The 19,524-nt window shown below is 36.3% G+C and overlaps 1 pseudogene; it reads right to left on the bottom strand.

The window, feature by feature from the left end:
• Positions 1 to 364: 364 nt before the first annotated feature.
• On the bottom strand, positions 365 to 2,394 carry LOC104244251 (KIN17-like protein; annotated as a pseudogene).
• Between the last annotated feature and the right edge of the window lie 17,130 nt (positions 2,395 to 19,524).

The raw sequence follows: 19,524 nt of genomic DNA, 5'->3' as shown, positions 1-19,524 counted from the left end.
AGCTTTTAATCTCTTTACTTCATTAACTAGATTCTTGATCTCCTCTCTTCAAGCTCCTCTAGTCTTTTTTTGCAGTTGGACATCAGATTGAAGAATGGATGAACAGCGTCCTTTAAATATAAGATATAGCTAAACTTGGAGATGTGAAACAACAACACTACTTTCTCAGAAGTACCAGATCAACAATCATATAAGCATCGCATGGTGGCATCACAAATGATTGACTACTTATCAAAACAAAAGCACACAAAAATAAAAGGAAGAAGCAGTAAAGAAAAATTTGAGACAGTCATCACTTTTGAAGAAACCAGCATTAGCAATGATGTATAACTGACACCTATCCAAGTTGTCTTGCAAAGTACAAGAAGGAGAAATTGGAATTCATATATTGGAAGAGAAACAAAGCCATTGTTATCTTGTAAGGCTATAAAAGCTCACCAACAAGTTCTCTTTTGAGAACTGGTAAGTGTTAGTGTTACTGATGTTAAAGAAACCAGCAATAAGAAAGTACTGCAATTACATCCAAAAAGTAAGCAAAAGAGACTCTAAAAAAAAAAGTAAAACCTTGACTATCTATACAAAAGATTCAATGAACTGTAACGCGGTTTCACTATCGACAATCCATTCCAGCTTATACCAACAAGAAATCAGCACAAAAGAATCAGATTTAATCTTCAGAATTGAGTTCTCTTTGCAACAGTAGCTTAACTAATATTAGTCCTATGGAATCCTCTATCCCTATTATTGAGCCAATTTGGATATATCTTCATAAGCAATAGCCTTGAGAATCTTTCTGTCATATACTCCCCTCTCAATTTGTACTTTAGCACAAAAGTTGTCTGTATCAATTGCTAACAGCTTGGCATTTGATCCATCATATGCACCATTAACTACTCTCACAAGACCTCCAACTTGGGGAATTACAGTCTCAAGCTCTTCTTGATCCACCATTAGAACATGCTTATAATCAAGCATCTCAATCTCTGCAACGTACTTATCAATAACCTTGCAAACAACACCCTTTTGCTTATAGTACCCCTTGTCAGCCAAAGCCTTACTCAATACCTTCACGATTATCCCCTCACATAACCAATAACCTTTTCTATTACTCCGATCCTTTGCTTGCTCTTCCTCTCTCATTAAGTCATACAACACTGATCCACCTTTACCATTCTTACCAGTTATTTCACTGTTCTTGTTACCTTTTTTGCTCATCTCATTATCTAACTCATCAGACACGAATATTGAGCTTTCCGATCTATCTTTCATAGCAGATTTTGAATATGAGCCCAATTGTAACATGATTTTCTGATTAGTCTCTAATTTCTTCAAGGGTTTAGACTGCAACTCCAGTTGCTTCTCAGAACATTCCATATCTCCTGCAGCCATCAACTGTTCTGCACGCTCTTTTTGCTTCTCTTATCTCCTTTTCCTGCTTCTCTTCATCTGCTAGGTTGGCCCTGATTCTCTTTTTTTTCATTGTTTCCTCGAAGAGTGCATTAAATTCTCTATCAACATAGGTAATAAACCACCCTTTCGGGGTCTCTTCAACTTTACACTTACCAGTTCTTCCCAAGTACTTCACAAACTCAGTTAACGTTGCCCATTGAGTGGAATTCATATGGACATGGTGACGATCAGCGATATACTCATTGTACACAACCGTTGCAGCAACACGACTAGAGCGGTGATTGCGCTTCATATGCTCAAGGAATAAGCTCTCGAACTCCTCGGAGTAGCCACTAACAATGCGATTAGGGTTTTGACCAAAGATTTCCATTTGACGCTTATGGGACTCACTCATGCAGTGGCACTTGAATCCATTTTCATCTCGACACTGCTTCTGGCACATCTGGCAGTACCAGCGTAGCTTCTGCAGTCCCTTTGCTTTTACTCTGTTGGCAATTGCCTTTGGGGTCAAGAAATCATTTTTCCCCATTCTGAACAGGGGGCTTCTTAACAATTAGCTGAAAAAATACACCAAAAAATCGCATCATTTAAAATTATAGTTGCAGATATAAGATACATGAACAATATAAAACCAGCACATTTCGAAACCATTAAAGAACTCTTACTATGAAAGATTTTATCTCTTAAATGAAAGTAAAATTTGTATTTAACAGCTTTGCAAAAAAATTATGAAAGGGTTACCTCTAGAACACAAATCGCAACAACAACAACAACAACATTCTCAAAAATAAGGTAAACAGAAACATAATTCACAAAATTTATAACACACTAGTATTCGCAATAAATTGAATCAAACATTCGAAAAAGAAAGAAACTGGTTGTAAGAGTGTTACCAGGATTAGGGTTTCAATGAATTGCTTCAATTCAAAACTGGGTCTTTGGAACGAAAACTTCAAATTTAAGGAAGGACGAACAGTAATTGGGTTTTGTTATAAATATATTATATCATGGATGTTCATTTAGTAAGCTTCCTGAACAAGTTTTTTCATATGGTACTCCACCGTAAATATATTTATTTATTTAAGTACTCTATTGGAAATAAGCTTCGTAACGAAGGTTATCACTTCGATACACGGTTATGGATAAACATTACCCCGGTAGAAGATTATTTATACCGAGTATAATAAGCTTATCCTTTCAGTACCTAGTTATAGATAAATATTACCTCGGTAGAAGATTATCCATACCGGGTATAATAGGCTTATCCTTTCAGTACCCAGTTATGGATAAACATTACCCCGGTAGAAGATTATTCATACCGGGTATAATAAGCTTATCCTTTCAGTACCCAGTTATGGATAAATATTACCCCCGGTAGAAGATTATCCATATCGGGTATAATAAGCTTATCCTTTCAGTACTCCGTTATGGATAAACATTGCTCTCAGTAGAAGATTATCCATATCTGGTATAGTAGCAGCTTACACAGCAGCTTCCTTTCTTCTATAAATAGAAGAGATTTCAGTTCATTATGTACATCAGTTTGAATTCGAATAATATATCAGTTTCTCTCTATACTTGTCTTTACTTTATAGTCTTTATTTTATAACACGTTATCAGCACGAGACTCTGTCATCTCGAGCAAATATTTTGAAAGTATCTGAGGTAAGAACTTTCTTTTCCTAGATAATGTCAAATCTTTCTAAACTTGAATTTGTAGCTCTGGATATATCGGGCAAAAGTTACATGTCTTGGGTGCTTGATGCTGAAATTCATTTTGATGCGATGGGTCTGGCAGATACCATCAAAGACAAAAATCAGGCATCAAACCAAGACCGTGCCAAAGCAATGATATCCTACGCCATCACCTTGATGAGGGCCTGAAAATGGAATATCTTACTGTTAAAGATCCAGTCATACTGTGGAATAATTTGAAAGATAGATATGACCACCTGAAGATGGTCGTTCTTCCACAGGCACGATATGATTGGACTCATCTAAGGCTACAAGATTTTAAATCTATCAGTGAGTATAATTCTGCTATGTTCAGAATTATTTCCCAATTGAAGTTATGTGGTGATAATATTACTGATCATGATATGTTGGAGAAAACTTTCACCACTTTTCATGCCTCGAATATGCTCCTGCAGCAGCAATATCGAGAGATGGGATTTAAAAAGTATTCTGAACTTATCTCACATCTTCTTATAGCCGAGCAACATAATGGGCTATTAATGAAAAATCATGAAAGCCGACCTACTGGTTCTTGTCCATTCCCTGAAGTGAATGAGACGAACTTCCACCATGCTAAACGTGGAAAAGGTCGTGGCCCCAGTCGTGGTCATGGTCGTGGTCGGGAAAGAAACTCTAATCATGGTAATAATAATGCACCAAAGAACACTCCTCACCACCAGCAGTGGAAAAGGAAGGAACAAAAGCATGAAGCGGTGCAAGCACCAAATGCAGAAAATGCATGCTATAGATGTGGAGAAAAAGGGCACTGGTCACGTACCTGTCGTACGCCAAAGCACCTGGTTGAGCTTTATCAAGCCTCCCTAAAGAAGACAGAGAAAAATGTTGAAGCAAATTTTATTTCTGAAGATAATTTAGACTTCATGCATTTGGATGTAACTGATTACCTTGCACTCCCAGAAGGAGAAACAAGTCATGTAATCGGTGGTGAATCTGTAGAAATGTAAATATTTTAATTTTTGTTATTTGTAATAGATAGTATGGTTATGTAATTGTTGTACATAAAGAAAAATTATGATTTGATAATGATGTTTACTATAATATATCTTGTTTATGTCATTTTGAAGAATATGGATAACATTATTAGATCAACTTAAACTCTAGCAGAGTTTGCAAGAAATATACAACCACAAGAAGTGGTTATATTTCGTATATCTCATTGTAATTATATTTTGTTAACTACCAGAAGTGGTATATGCCTATGATCACCAGAAGTGATAATTTAGGCTTTCTATGGTTACAATTGAAGATAAGCTACATAAATATTCTCTATATTAAATGCACGCCTCGATTTGCTCCTGAAGTAGTAAATATTTTAAAAGAGGTTGAGGCATCACAATTTGATGTGATTAATGCGCATTCAGATAATTATGTTCGATTTCCTGAAGGATGAGAACTTTTGATAATATTAATCCATTCCCTGAAGTGAATGTGACAATACTAATAAGTCGGGTAAATATGAACGCGCTCTTGATGTGAATACATTACAATTCACCTCCAGAAGAGTTAATATAATTGAGAGAATATATACTCAATATTTCGTATTTTAAATTTGCTCCTGAAGAAGTAACACAATTGAAATTGCCTCCTGAAGTGGAAAAATATTATGAAGAGGAGTTTTCGTGTGCTTAAACAATTGTTTTACATTGTTTATTTGATTGTGATTTTCTCTCATGACACCAGCAGTGTCTGAGCAATATTTGATAGTACAAAATGTATCAACAACTCCTGAAGAGCTAAATGTTTGCCTAAAGAATACATGACACCAGTAGTGCCAGATAAATATTAGATTGTGGATAATAAATGAAGGCTCTCGAAGAGCTTATATACAAATATGTCATTCATATTATATGATTATGGTCAAAACATATGTTGTAGTAAACCTGAAGTTTACTAATACAAATGGCTATCATATTGAGACTACAAATGATTGGAAGATTGATAATCTTCATGTTTCCACAATCATAGGGGGTAAAATAATATGTATGTGAGAAGTTACCTGCCTTATTCTTTAATTTGTACTATATCATGTATCACAGTAAACCAGAAGTTTACTAAAGCAAAAGTTTATGCCATAGTAAACCAGAAGTTTACTAAGAGATAACACATGACATGATAAACTTGAAGTTTTCATTTGCCATTTTTAAATGAGCTATTTGAGAATTCAGATAAGCATATACTAAAGAACTAGAAGATTCTTCAGGAATTCTCATGTGTTGCTTGTTCTCATAATGAATTGATTATACCAGCTAAAGTTGGGACTAAGACCCCTGATTCTGAAATATATAAAAGGTGAATATGGGCTCGTTCACCTATCATGTGAACCACTTATAGGTGCATATATGAGATGGTTACATGTGTAATTATTGTCAACCTGCAGTTTGGCATTTGGAATTGCTTTTCTCGATTAAGAGCATAATTTTCAGATTATGAAATCAAGACAGTTCATCTTGATAATGCTGGTTTATATCCAAGCTGGTTTAGCATTGAATACCTCCTATTAATGGCTAAACCATTGCTTATGAGAACAAAGCTTCATGTGTTGGTCTAAGATTTTCTAAATTGCATATAGCAACACTTGTATGCATCAGATCAACAATATATGATAAGTCCTCCCATCACAATTGGTTTAGGATCAGAAACCAAATATTTTTACTATCTTTTGTTGCGTGGTATATGATTAATTTCTCTACCATAATACACAAAGATATGTTTTCCAAAGATGATTGGGGATATATGTTAGTTTTTCTAACATTTGGGGGATGGAATAAACAGTTGAAAAATATGCTATATGAATCGAATTATCATGATCCTCACTTAGAAGATAATTCAAGTTGAATGCCAGAAGCATTTGCTGATCCAAAATTAAATATCATATTTCAGCTGCAAATGCTCCTATTAAAATTAAAGTCCCTGAAGGATAGAGTTTACTGTACGCATGAAGCGTGGTAGACCAATCGGTTCCAAAGGTAACAATCCTTGAAAAATAGTAGGAGCTAATGATCAAAATGAGGAGGAAATAAGCTCTAGAAGAGCCCACGACATAACATTTCATGAAACTCCCGAAAAAGTTCAGGTACCTGAAAATAAAGAAAGTGATGAGATCTCCACAAGTTATGTCGCTTCGGAACTGACACAAAATGATCGTCGACGATATATTTAATACAATATAGTGCACAATATTGTAAAAGATTGTGAGGATCGGACTAGCAGTCCAGACACTTGAAGATGTCATACCATTTAGATACAAGTCTTAACCTATATGACTTATTTGGCTAAATCTATATGAAGATCCTTGAAGGATTGAAAATGCCCGAAGCATATAATTCAAAGTCTTGAGAAATGTACTCGATCAAATTATAAAGATCTTTGTACGGTTTAAAGCAATCTGTGCGCGTGTGGTATAATCACCTCAATAAATATTTGCTGAAAGAAAGTTACATAAATTATGTTATTTGTCCGTGTATTTTTATAAAGAAAATGTCATCAAAATTTGTTACACTTGCTGTTTATGTTGGTGACATAAATCTTATTGGAACTCCGGAAGAGCTCCAAGAGGGTCTTAAAAATACTTTTACATGGACAAAGTGTACCCATTAAGTACACCAATGAATATTCAATCACTTGAAGTGAATAAGGATCCGTTCCAACCTCTAGAAGAGGATGAGGAGCTCCTTGGTCCTGAAATACTCTATCTCGGTGTAGATGGTGCACTTATTTATCTTGCTAATGCTAACAAAAGTGGTGCAGATCGTATTGGTAATGCAGATGCATGTTATTTATCCGATACCCATAAAGCTCGATTTCAAACTGACAAGCAGGGAGTGCATATGATTGAGATCAGTGATTCATTCAAGAAACATGTGGGTTGGAATGTGATAAATGACCCACAATATTATACGGAGACAATATTTCATGCATAGCACTATTAAAGGGAGGATTTATAAAAGGATATAGAACGAAGAACATTTCACCAGAATTATTCTACATACATGATCTTCAGGAAAAATGTGATATTGATGTGCATCAAATTAGTTCAAGTGACAATCCAGCAGATTGTCTTTACCAACATCAATTTTTAAGAATATGGTATACAAGATTTGAATGCGGAGACTCAAATATTTGAAATAAGGTTTTCTTCAGGGGGAGTAAAATGCGCGTTGTACTCTTTTTCCCTTACTAAGGTTTTCCCACAGGGTTTTTCTTATAAGGTTTTTAATGAGGCAGCCAGCAATGCATATTACTAAATATGTGTACTCTTTTTCCTTCACTAGGATTTTTTCCCACGTGGGTTTTCCTAGTAAGGTTTTAATGAGGCGCATTATCTTTTAATGAACATCCAAGGGGGAGTGTTATAAATATATTATATTATGAATGTTAATTTAGTATTCCGTTGTAAATAAGCTTCCTGAAGAAGCTTATCCATATGGGACTCCACCGTAAATATGTTTATCTATTTAAGTACTCAGGAAATAAGCTTCCTGAAGAAGCTTATCACTTCGATACCCGGTTATGGATAAACATTACCCCCGGTAGAAGATTATTCATACCGGGTATAATAAGCTTATCCTTTCAGTACCCAGTTATGGATAAATATTATCCCCGGTAGAAGATTATCCATACCGGGTATAATAAGTTTATCTTTTCAGTACCCAGTTATGGATAAACATTACCCCCGGTAGAAGATTATCCATATCGAGTATAATAAACTTATCCTTTTAGTACCCAGTTATGGATAAATATTATCCCCGGTAGAAGATTATCCATACTGGGTATAATAAGTTTATCCTTTCAGTACCCAGTTATGGATAAATATTTCTCTCAGTAGAAAATTATCCATATCTGGTATAGTAGCAGCTTACACAACAACTTCTTTTCTTCTATAAATAGAAGAGATTTCAGTTTATTATGGACATCAGTTTGAATTCGAATAATATATCAGTTTCTCTCTATACTTGTCTTTTACTTTATAGTCTTTATTTTATAATAGGTTTGTATATTGTGTTGCATGGGGTTGGTTTGCAACTTGTATGTGCCTTTGCTTTTGCAATTTGGTACACAATTCATCAAATTACAAATTTGGTCATTCTCTTATTTCCATGGTAATACGTAACAGCTAGCATTTACTCGTAGGAGTCGTTTGGTTATGGGATAAGAATATTAGCCCCAATATAAAATTTGGAATTATACTTATTTTACATTTAAGTGTGAGTATTAACTAACATCCATATAAATTCATACCACAATGGTGGTATTAACTATCTCATATAACAAGTGAGATATATGATCTCATGGTATATTCCACTTGCATCTATACCCATTTTTTGGGTCACGTTTTAACTTGTGTCCGCTTTGCAAAAAAAAATTGTAAACGTACTCACGTTTTCGCGTAACTTCAACATACGGGGCTGAAGTAGCAAAGACAATCATGCAAAACTTCATCATTCTAGTAGACGGGACTGAAGTAGCAAGTGTGCTAAACCAAGTGTACTGAAGTTTTTGTTTGTAATTGCTGAACTTAAGCATAGTAGCTGAAATTTTATTCTCTATTTGCTGAAGTTTTTATTTGTAATTGCTGAAATTTTTATTTTTGTAAGTGGATTTGTTTTCTAACTTACGAACTTTAGCTCTAGAGCTGAAGTTTTTGTTTTTGTAACTGGTGAACTTCAGCTCTAGAGCTGAAGTTTTTGTTTTGTAACTGGCGAACTTCAACTCTAGAGCTCTAGGGGTCATGTTGTACGCACACGAAATAACTTAAAGCAACATTAACAGGAACCAAGAAATATCAACACATTACCAATCCAATCGACAACTGAAATCTCCAATTTCCGCCAGACCCAATTCACCAAACAATAATATAAAATTAATAATTAATTTCTCTTGTCCCATTTTCGCATCAAAATTGTGCATAAAAATTCAAGTTGCAAAACCAAGATAGAACCTTTACAGCTGAGGGTGTCGGCGAAAAGGAAAAAATAATTGAAAATTTATAGGACTCACCGGAGAAATAAGAAGAAGCAGATAGGTATGAACCTTACTTCTGGAAAAAGAAAAGATAAAACTTTGAGGAGGAGAAAGGGAGCTGAAGTTGTTTAAAAAGTGGGTACAAGTTAAAACTTTAAAAAAATGGGTATAGGTTAAATGGGAGCGACCAAGTAGGGCGCCCCGTGCAATTTTTATGAACTTAACCAAACCACCTCGGGTATTGGTAGTTTAGGATCGTCTTACAATAGATCATAAATTTCAATTTTTGTATACAGTATATTGAACTTTATGCCATGGCTCAAATTAATAAGAGCCCGTTTGGATTAGCTTATTTGAAGTAGCTGTTAAGCATTAGGTGCTGAAGAGCACTTTTAAGTGCTGAAACTGATTTAATAAATAAGCAGTTACGTGTTTGGGTACAAGTGCTGAAATTGATAATAAGTTATTGTCGTATTTGATAAAAAAATGCTGATAAGCTCTTTTTCTGTTAAAATAACTTAAATAACCTTAGAACTAATTACACTTATAAGGGCGTAATTTCTTCAAAATTTTTTATTCTAAATCGATTCAAATATAAAATATTCTATTTGTCATTTTATTTTAAATACAGATGTGCTTAGCTAAGATAATTTTTATGATATAATTTATTTTATGATAATCATAAGTTAATAATAATTAATAAATTGAGAAAAATTTCTCAGTAAAAAATAAATATAAATAGAACAAAATATTTGAAGAGAAACAAACACTATTTTCATCACCACAACACTTAGAAAGCAATACACCAGAAATTTGATATGTCCTTATTTGTTACATACAGTTCAAAGATTAATACACAATCACATAGATACAAATATGCAAAGGAATAGAGAATTTTCTTATCTTAAATAGTCAATGAGAATTGCAAACTTAAAAGGCGCAGGGGGAAGGAGGGGGTTAGGTTGATAAAATACTTGAGGCAGTGACTATCGATGTAGGAATTTTGTTTTATAAAGGAATATTTTAAGGATAAAATAGTAAAAATCTTGGTCAAACTTAAAGTGCTTATAAGCTAAAAATTCATAAGCTGGGGGTGACCAACTTATGGCTTTTGGCTTATTTTTGACTTATAAGCACTTTTAACTTTACCAAACGCGTAGATAAATCAAAAAGTGTTTATAAGCTAGTTTGACCAGTTGCCAAACACCATCTAAGTCACATGACCTTATCCGATATATATTAAACTCTTATTGAATGAACCATCTAACTTTACATCCCATATTAGAGGGAAAATTTCACATAAGAACAACTGGGCTCCCTACTTTTCAATTTTGTAGCCCATATTTCAATTTACAACTAACTAACCCAAAAATAATAGGGTAAGATTCAAAATCCAACTCCAATAGGTTCTCAAAATACTATTTAATTTTAAAAATATTTCTCAAGCTTTTAAGTTAATTTTCAAATTATGACTCAAATATTAGTTCAACAAACCAAATCCATTTAGGTGGTGAAAATTAGATTTTTAACAAGCTTAAACATGTGGGTTTAAATTTCGAATTTAATTTTGTGAGAAATTTGGAGTGGGTGTTATTTAGACTTGTTAGAAATAGTATAAGGAGGTTGTATATAAAATTTGAAGTCATTTAATGGACATTTGGACTGGTTTTGAACAAGACTTGCAACTGAAAATCGTGGAAGAAGTTCGTTTACAGAAACTTGTATAAAGATGTATAAAAGTGTATATGTGACGACCCAGCTAGTTGTCTCATGAGTTACCACTCCGTTTCTCCCATTTCAGCTTCTTTATGCTTTGTTTATCCGTGTTATATGGTATCGGGTTGGTCAGATCGAATCCGGAATGATTTCGGTAAGGTTTGAGACATTTAGTCTCTTTAGAGTGAGTTTAGGTTGGAAAAGTCAACCGAATGTTGATGTCGTGCCCCCTTTTTCCCCTTCCATGGAAATCAGGTTCATGACATTTTGGGTATGGGATAACTCATTCCTTTTGGGAACGGGGTTTGCATTTTTGAAGAGTCGCCACCTAACGATTTTAAGGTGCGTTAGGGCACCCATAAGGTTCATTTCCAACTATGCTTGATAACCAGAGACAGGGTAAGGGCTTGAAATTATCCCAATGGGAAGGTGTTAGGCACCCCTCAGGATCCACTAGTGTGGTTCCCGGCTAGATAGTTTTTTGTGAATTTGTGCAATTAGCAAATAGACAAATAGGGCTCAAATAATAGGGGATTTAAGTTTAAATACACAAGTGTTTGAAAACGATTAATGAAAGTAAGTTTTTGAAAAGAGTTACAATCTAAATATGCTTATGAATGTAAAAGGGCGTCCTAGGTTTGTTTGTAATATGGATCACATCAATGCAATACCTGGTATGACACTCCTCAAAAGAGAGGATACACGTGATATTAGCGCACTAGTCATCATATCCATAACTACCCTTCCCATCCCGTGAAGGTAATTAAAGCGAGGGTTGGACTCGACCTCTATCGCATGTTGTTACCCGTCCCCTCCTATTAGTCCCAGAGGAATTTAGGACTTCTATCCTATTAGGGAGGTTCTAGGCAGACCCTTAGGTTTAAAGGCAAAATACTAAGGCGACATACAAAACAAGTAGGACCGCATTTAAAAGGGGAAAACACATAAAACAAGCAGAAGGCTCAGTTATACCTCCACAAATAATGCACATGGAAAACATGACTCATACACAATTATGGTCTAAATTCAAAATCCTAAAGCAGAGTGTTTAATTGGTAACATCAGAGCCAGATTTATTACATTACTCAAAAAAGAAGTCTGAATCAGGTTTACCTACTGATTTTAACAGTCAAAGGCAGTTTCAATTTTATTTAAGTTATTACCTAAGGCTTGCCTAGGTGTAAAGAAAGATGCAGTAGTTATTGGATGATTAAAAGACGGTTTGGAGCTTCTTCTTTTTTTTACCTAAAACATGTTGTTCTAGTTACAGAGGTTGTTGCCAATTTTATTCAGAAAACATCACAATGTGAAAAATATTACTTACTACCTTTTCATGAATCAGTAATTAGCTAGGCATTTTAAACAGAATGCAAACAAGATCCTAGAACATGGTATCTAATATGCACATGCAAATAGCAGGGTTATTGAAAGCAGGATTCCTAAGGCATGATTTCTAAATGTACATGGTAGGCTGGCAGAGTTGATGAAATACAATTTCTGAAAGTACAAGAGTAATAACTTATATGCTAATGTTGTTATTGTCCTAAGAGCAGAATTTCTAAGGGATAAAAACATGGATTAGTGATGGATGAGATGCTGAAGCAGGAAACAAAGATCCTAAGAGCATGATTTCTAATGCATAATTAGGAATGTAACCCTAGTAACATGTTTTCTACCCTTTAACAATTATAGCATGCATATTTCCCCATCCCTCTTTACTAGCCAACCCAATACTTGTTTACAAATTATTACAGACCATGTGGTTGAATTACATGAGAAATGCAAAATAAGAAGTTACAACTATAGGAAGTCTGATTCTGACTTCCTCTCTGAGTTATGTAATAAACCACCTCAATGTTGTTCCATAGCATTTCTCATATCTGAGTGTGTCATATTTCCTTAAGGACCTCAAGGGATCCTGGACAGTGCTTATACCTAAATTGTATGACCAAGAAAAAGTGCAGTGTGGAAGGGCCAGCTCTTATGTGTCCAGGTTCAGAGGGAGCTCAAGGGTCCCAAAGCAAGGGTCACACAAAAGGGGCAGAACCTAGTAGCCTAAGAATATACGTGAGAGTGCTTGACATAGTTTGAAAAGAGTTTGTTTAAAAACTGGACTGACAAGTCCATTTTAAAAGCAATTAGTAACAGAGATGATTGGAGGCAGTTGTAGTAGCAAATAAAACTCAAAAACATTAAGAAGGGGTCACACAGAATCAGTAGTCACACAAGGGGCAAGGGATTTGGGATACACAGTCATTTGACTGTAAACACATAACCCCATCAAGGGTCTTAGGACTGGTTTGGACATGCACAACAATAGCTGATACTGGCACAATCACAAACTAGTCAGAAAGAACATAAACACATTGAAGGGATAAGGACTTGGGATTCATAAGATGATAAGTACACAACAAGTGATTGACAAAGCATGCCCTAAAACACACATAGGGGAGTGCCTTGATCTAAAGAAGAAGGGGAAACATTATAGCATGCTGGTAATGAAACTTAACTACAGGTTTCATAACAGAACCACGAGCAGAAGTAGACCAAAAAAAATGAGAGAAACTGAAACAATAAGAGAAGCATGTTGTTGTTGAAGCTTTAAAATTAAACTAGGACATACCAGTTAAAGAAGCAAAGTGCAGAAAAGTAAAGCAAGTAGAATTCCATAGTCTAGCCTTGGCTTTCAGCCGGCTAGACAAGCAGTAGCACAAGTAGCAGAGAAAGAAGAGAGAGTTTGAGTGCGTATGTGTGTGTTCTGAACTCTATGTTCGTGTGTTTAGAGAAGAGAGGGTAGAGTATTTATAGCTTTGAAAACGAGTAGAAAATAAAGTAACAAGTAAAGGTTTTGCACAATTATAGAAGTAATCACCATCAGAATCAATTAATACAAGTACTTCCCCTTAATCAAGGAATTACTGCTCAAACGGATACTAACAGGGATAATTAAGGAAAGAAAATCAATTTGAGAAAGATTGATTTTCGACCATATAAGGGATAGTAAAAGTATAGAGTATACATTGAGACTAGGTACAAAATATACTTAATTTGGGGAAAGGATTCAGCAGGGATGAAATATCACAACAAATAAAGGAAGAGAATCAATCAACTTAAACAAATGAGTAAAATTAAGGTTTATAAGAAACCTTGCAATCGGACTGTAACTTAAGGAAATCAAGATCAATCAAGAAGGAGTCATGATTCTGCACTTCGACATATAAATAGAGAAGAATGACCAGGAGTATCAGACATGCATGGCCACCCACATTGACAAAAGAAGCGACTAGATGAACACAAACATACAGCAACAACATGAGTAGGCTAACGACTCAGTGGTAAAAGAATCCACTCGAAACATGGTAATCAACAAGTCATGGCTATCACATAGAACCAGAGTGGAAAACCAAACTAACAGGTAAAGAGAGTCAGAAATAAGTAAAGAAAGCCTTTAAACTCACAGTAATAAGTGAAGAAAAACTTTAAGAAATTAGGGTTTTAACAAAGTTGAGTTAAAAAGCGGTAAGAACTCAGAATCATTCAAGACAAACAAAGAAAAGGGATCTAACCATAAAGAACCCAAATCGAAACAAGTATACATACAAAATAAACAAAGACAGTTCTAGAACCTCGGATAAAACCAAAAATGCTTAGGGTTTTCAACACGATGAACCACACAGAAGAAAATATAAACAAACCGTTTTAACATAGTAAAATCATAAGACAACACTGAAAATTAGAGGAGAAACCTTTTAAAGAGGTTGAGAAAACCCTAATCTTGAAGACGGAGAGTCAAATTGTAAAAACCTTTGAGAAAAATGCCAAGAGGTTCATAACATACACAGACCTAAGAAAGATCTGGAAAAAATTGGAAAGTTCTTAAAGTTAGGGTTTCGGAGAACCCGGAAAAAGTAAGAAAACTTCGAAAAGTTACCGATCTAGCCGGAAAAGTCATGGATCTGACTCGAACAACCATGGATGGCCAGAAAAAGATCATGGATAGAAGTTGAGCAAGGTCTGGACTAGATTTCTTCGAGATCTTTTCATAAAATCACGAAAACAGGAAACTAGGAGACATAGGAGACCGGTATACGTTTCAAACAGCCATGGGAGTCCATGGATTGAGTGAGGATCGAAGGGGATTAGGGTTGATTTGGGTGGCGGCGGCTAAGGTTAGGCTTAGGTTTCAGAGAGAATTGGAGGGTAAAGGGGATTCAAGGGTGGCGGGTTGGTAGGAAATGAATTAGGTTAGGGGGGCATTTGGGTTTAAAAATGGTAAGGGAAAAGGGGACTATTGATCTAAATGATCAACGGTCAAGATCGAATAGGGTAGGTGGGGTTCCGGGTTTGGGCTTGGGTCCAGTGGGTCTTCAATTGGGTTGGGGTCCAGTTTTGAATTAAAATTGGGCTGGGAATTGGGTCTTGTTTTGGCTATAATTGAAATACAAAAAGGGTTGTTATTTAAATAGTCAGTTTTTGCTTTTTAATTTATAAAAAATAGTAAATAGTTTCTGAAAATTAATTCAAAGTACTAGAGTGATTTATAATAGCTAATTGAGAATTTAAAAATACAATATCCGATTTTATGCGTATAAAACACAATTAAACCTTAAAATGGCTAATATTGCAATTATGTGCAATTTAGCTTTAAAAATACTAAATAAAATTGTAAAAATATATAAAAATTACATTAGCCATATTTTGGCATAAATATAGAAATACAATAGATGAATTATCAAAACCATAATTTTGTAAATAATTATTGGGGATTCTATAGATAAAAAAGGGAGAAAATAAATCAATTTAAACTGTTAAAATTATGGGAATATAATAAAATACTTGGACATGCTTATATATGTATATATATGCTATTTTAAAGTTATTTGGCATATTAAAAATATATAGGGTAAAATTGGGTATCAACAACTGCCCCTTTTTACTTGGGAAGGATGAAAGAGTTGTCGGGTAAAGATATGATGGCCAATTTTGACCGAGCGAAACGGTTTGAAGAGGTTTAGGCCGCACCTTGGCTTTTGAGTTGCCTATATATCCCTGGTTTTACAGGAATCAGGCCATATGTAGTTCAGGATCTAACGGCAGAGTATGCCGATGAAGATATTTCAAGAACGGACTCAATATCTAGGGCCGAGTGAGTGGACGACTTACGGGAATGGTTAGGTTTGATATGACTGAGAGAACTGGAGAGGGATCGCTCCTGCCGGGATGGTCGTTGCTCGTCGTGTTACATGCAAATAAGCAATACAAGCATATATTGTGCGTAAATTTAAACATGATGCAAATTCCCGTCGGACCATGAATATTGTTGTCTTTGAACGATAAGGATGACGTCCTTAGACCATGATGTCCTGGGCCATGAACCGTATAATAAAGAATTTGCGGGCCATGAAATGATGTTGTCGGGCTATGAGGATGGTGCCTCTAAACCATGATGCCTTTGAATAATGATATGCAAAAGATTGAAAGAGATCCTTAGGCCATGATATGATGTTCTCGTGCTATGAAGATGGTGCCTCCGAACGATGACGCCTTTGGATGAGTTGGCGATATTTCAGCCTATGAAAGATATAGTAGCATGATGCAGACAGGACAGAGCTTAGTCTTGCGAATTGAAGGGCAGAGCTTAGCCCGTAAGAGAAAAGTGAAATAAATAGTGTTTGGGATAGTGCTTAATTTTGAAGAAAATGGGAGGCAGAGCCTAGCCTCGGAAGGCAGAATGATAGCCTTATGCAATGCAAATGTATATGGAGACAACGTTTAGTCTCAGAAGGCAAAATTGTAGCCTTATGCAAATTGGAAGGCAGAATGGTAGCCTTATGCAAGAATGCAGACGGAGACAACGTTTAGTCTCGGAAGGCAGAATGGTAGTCTTATGCAAGAATGCAGAGGGAGACAACATTTAGTCTCGGAAGGCAGAATGGTAGCCTTATGCAAGAATGCAGATGGAGACATCGTTTAGTCTCAGAAGACATAATGGTAGCTTTATGCAAATTGGAAGGCAGAATGGTAGCCTTATGCAAGAAATGCAATAACAAATGATAGTAGAGTTTTCTTAACTGATAGTAGATTGCGGCGTTGTCATTAGTAGGAGCGTTGTGACATACGAGACATTACTGGTGCGTGCTGATAGCAAATGTTGGCAAGAGCAACGGTTCGAAGAGTCGTATTTTTGAACAATGTTTGTTACATGGGTGTACAGTATGTTTAATGATTTCACAATCCTAATGCCTGCATCCAAAAAAAATCGTGAGTTTTGTAAGGGGGGAGGTTAGTTCGTATCCCCGCTGGCCTTGCTTGGCTCGTTCGGCTTTGCTCTAGTGATACTATCTGTATCATTGGGGTAGTGTTGCTACACAAAGCAGTTTCAATAATAAGCATGCATGATTTTGTAGACATAAACGCATAATTAAAAGTAGCTTTTAGATGAACCGACGACTGTGACGTGGTTAGGACATTGCAACCTCTCCTGCTACGGAATTTTGAGGGTCCTCCTCAAAATTCTGCCCCAGCTTGATGGGTTGACATTTCCGACTACTGCTCGTGCGACAATTGGCTGAAATTACTTCGGAATTTTGAGGGTCCTCCTCAAAATTCTGCCCTAGTTTCCAATTGCGGGGGGAAATAAAAATTTTATTGAATTGTGACCGAACCCATAGGTCTGCCTACGTATCCCCTCTTAAATGGGAATCAGGTCAGGCGTAGTTCAATTTACATCATATAAGGAAAACATACAAATTACACATAGTAACGCTCGACTGCATCTGAATTGATCGGCTTTGGCCAGACTTCTCCATCCATTTCTGCAAGTATGAGGGCTCCTCTTGTCAAAACTCGGTGGACTATGTGTGGACCCTGCCAGTTGGGAGAGAACTTCCCTTTGGCTTCATCTTGATGCGGAAAAATTTCTTTAACACCAGCTGCCCCGGTGTGAACTGTCTTGGCTTGACTCTTTTGTTGAAGGCTCTGGACATTCTGTTCTGTTAGAGTTGACCATGGCAAACTGCATTCATTCTCTTTCCGTCTATAAGGGCTAGTTGCTCATAACCGTGGATTTGTTCGCAGTTTGTGAGCCACAATAGACGTATTCAAACCGGTCATGTCATTATATGACCAGGCGAATATGTCCTCAAACTCCTTTCGAAATTCTGTGTATTCTTTCTTCTTTGATGGCAATAGGTGAATGTTGATTCGCGTTTCCTTGACGTTTTCTACATATCCCAGGTTGACAATGTCGATCTCGTCCAGGTTGGATTTAGGTCTGTTCTCAACTTCTTTGACAATCTCCTCAGGTATGTCATCTTCTTCCGAATCAATATCCGTTTGTTGCGTTGTCTCATTGCATGTCACAGTCATTGGTTCATCAAGACAAGTAATAATAATGCTGTATAAGTAAATTAATGAGAGAAAACAATATCAATAAGTGTTAATTCATAAGAAAAGTCAAAATGCTTTTGATAAATTGAATAATTGTTTTGAACATTGAAGTTCTTGTTGCGGAAATTGAAATTGCGAAAAGAAAATCATTTAGTAAATAAAATAGTGAATAATGCTTGTTTTAGCCTTGCTACCCCGAGGCTCGTAGGGCTTTGGTTGTCCTGATGGTCCAATTCTTGAGATGGGCCCCTTTGCTCACAGCCTGTATGGAAGGGCCTTCTTCCCCCTCCTCATTGAGAATAACACAACAGTCCATATCATCGTTCTCCAAAAATAAGTTCTTTACTGCTGCAAGTGCTTCCTCTTCATCCGACCCATAAATAATGTCAGCCTGTTGGAAAGTCTACTCCAGATGCGATATCGGCTGCTCTAGTGGATAGTAAGGACCGCGCCATGGTGACGACCAGTTGTTGAATTCTTCCCAGGTATATTCATATACCAAACTGAAGGTAGTGCCATGTTTCTTGAGTTTTATGGGCTTAGAGATTCCTTGAAGGTTCTTGCCGAGCCCTTTTTCGGGTTCATACCCACTTTAATTCAGTATACTCTCGATTTTGTTATCCCACCATTTGTCTTTGTTGACAGCATTGACCCGTTCGATGTGGTGGTAAGTTTCTCCACCTTATGTCCTTCTTCCCTCGATTACCGGAATGGTCTGGCGACTGTATATAGGGTTGCTACCATCGTCGTAAATGATCACTTCCTGGTTATTCCATTCAAACTTTACTGACTGATGCAATGTTGATGCTATGGCCCTAGTGGCATGAATCCATTGCCGTCCCAGTAGCAAGTTGTAAGATGCTGGTACATCTATTACCTAGAAATCGACCTCGAACCAAGTTGGTCCCATCTGCAAGCATAAAATAATCTCACCAATGGGGGACCTCTAAGAACCATTGAAAGATTTCACGTTGATTGCTCCATCTTTTATCTCGTGCAGCCCTTTATCCAACTTCTTGAGTGTTACCAGCGGACAAATGTTGAGACGGGAACCTCCATCGATCAGGATTCTGGTGATGAAATAATCTTCGCATTGCACAGTGATGTGCAATGCCTTGTTGTGCCCCAACCCTTCACGTGGCAGCTCGTCCTCATGAAAGGTGATCTTATGGGTTTCCAGCACTTGTCCTACCATGTTAGCCATTTCCCCACCAGTGATGTTACTTGGTATGTATGCCTCACTTAACACCTTCAACAGAGCATTCTTGTGTGCCTTAGAATTTTGCAGCAAAG

Source organism: Nicotiana sylvestris, chromosome 7 (genome assembly GCF_000393655.2).
Source record: "Nicotiana sylvestris chromosome 7, ASM39365v2, whole genome shotgun sequence".
NCBI classification, from domain to species: Eukaryota; Viridiplantae; Streptophyta; class Magnoliopsida; order Solanales; family Solanaceae; genus Nicotiana; species Nicotiana sylvestris.
Note: the sequence above shows the minus strand (reverse complement) of the source record. Positions and strands in the feature narration are given on the sequence as shown.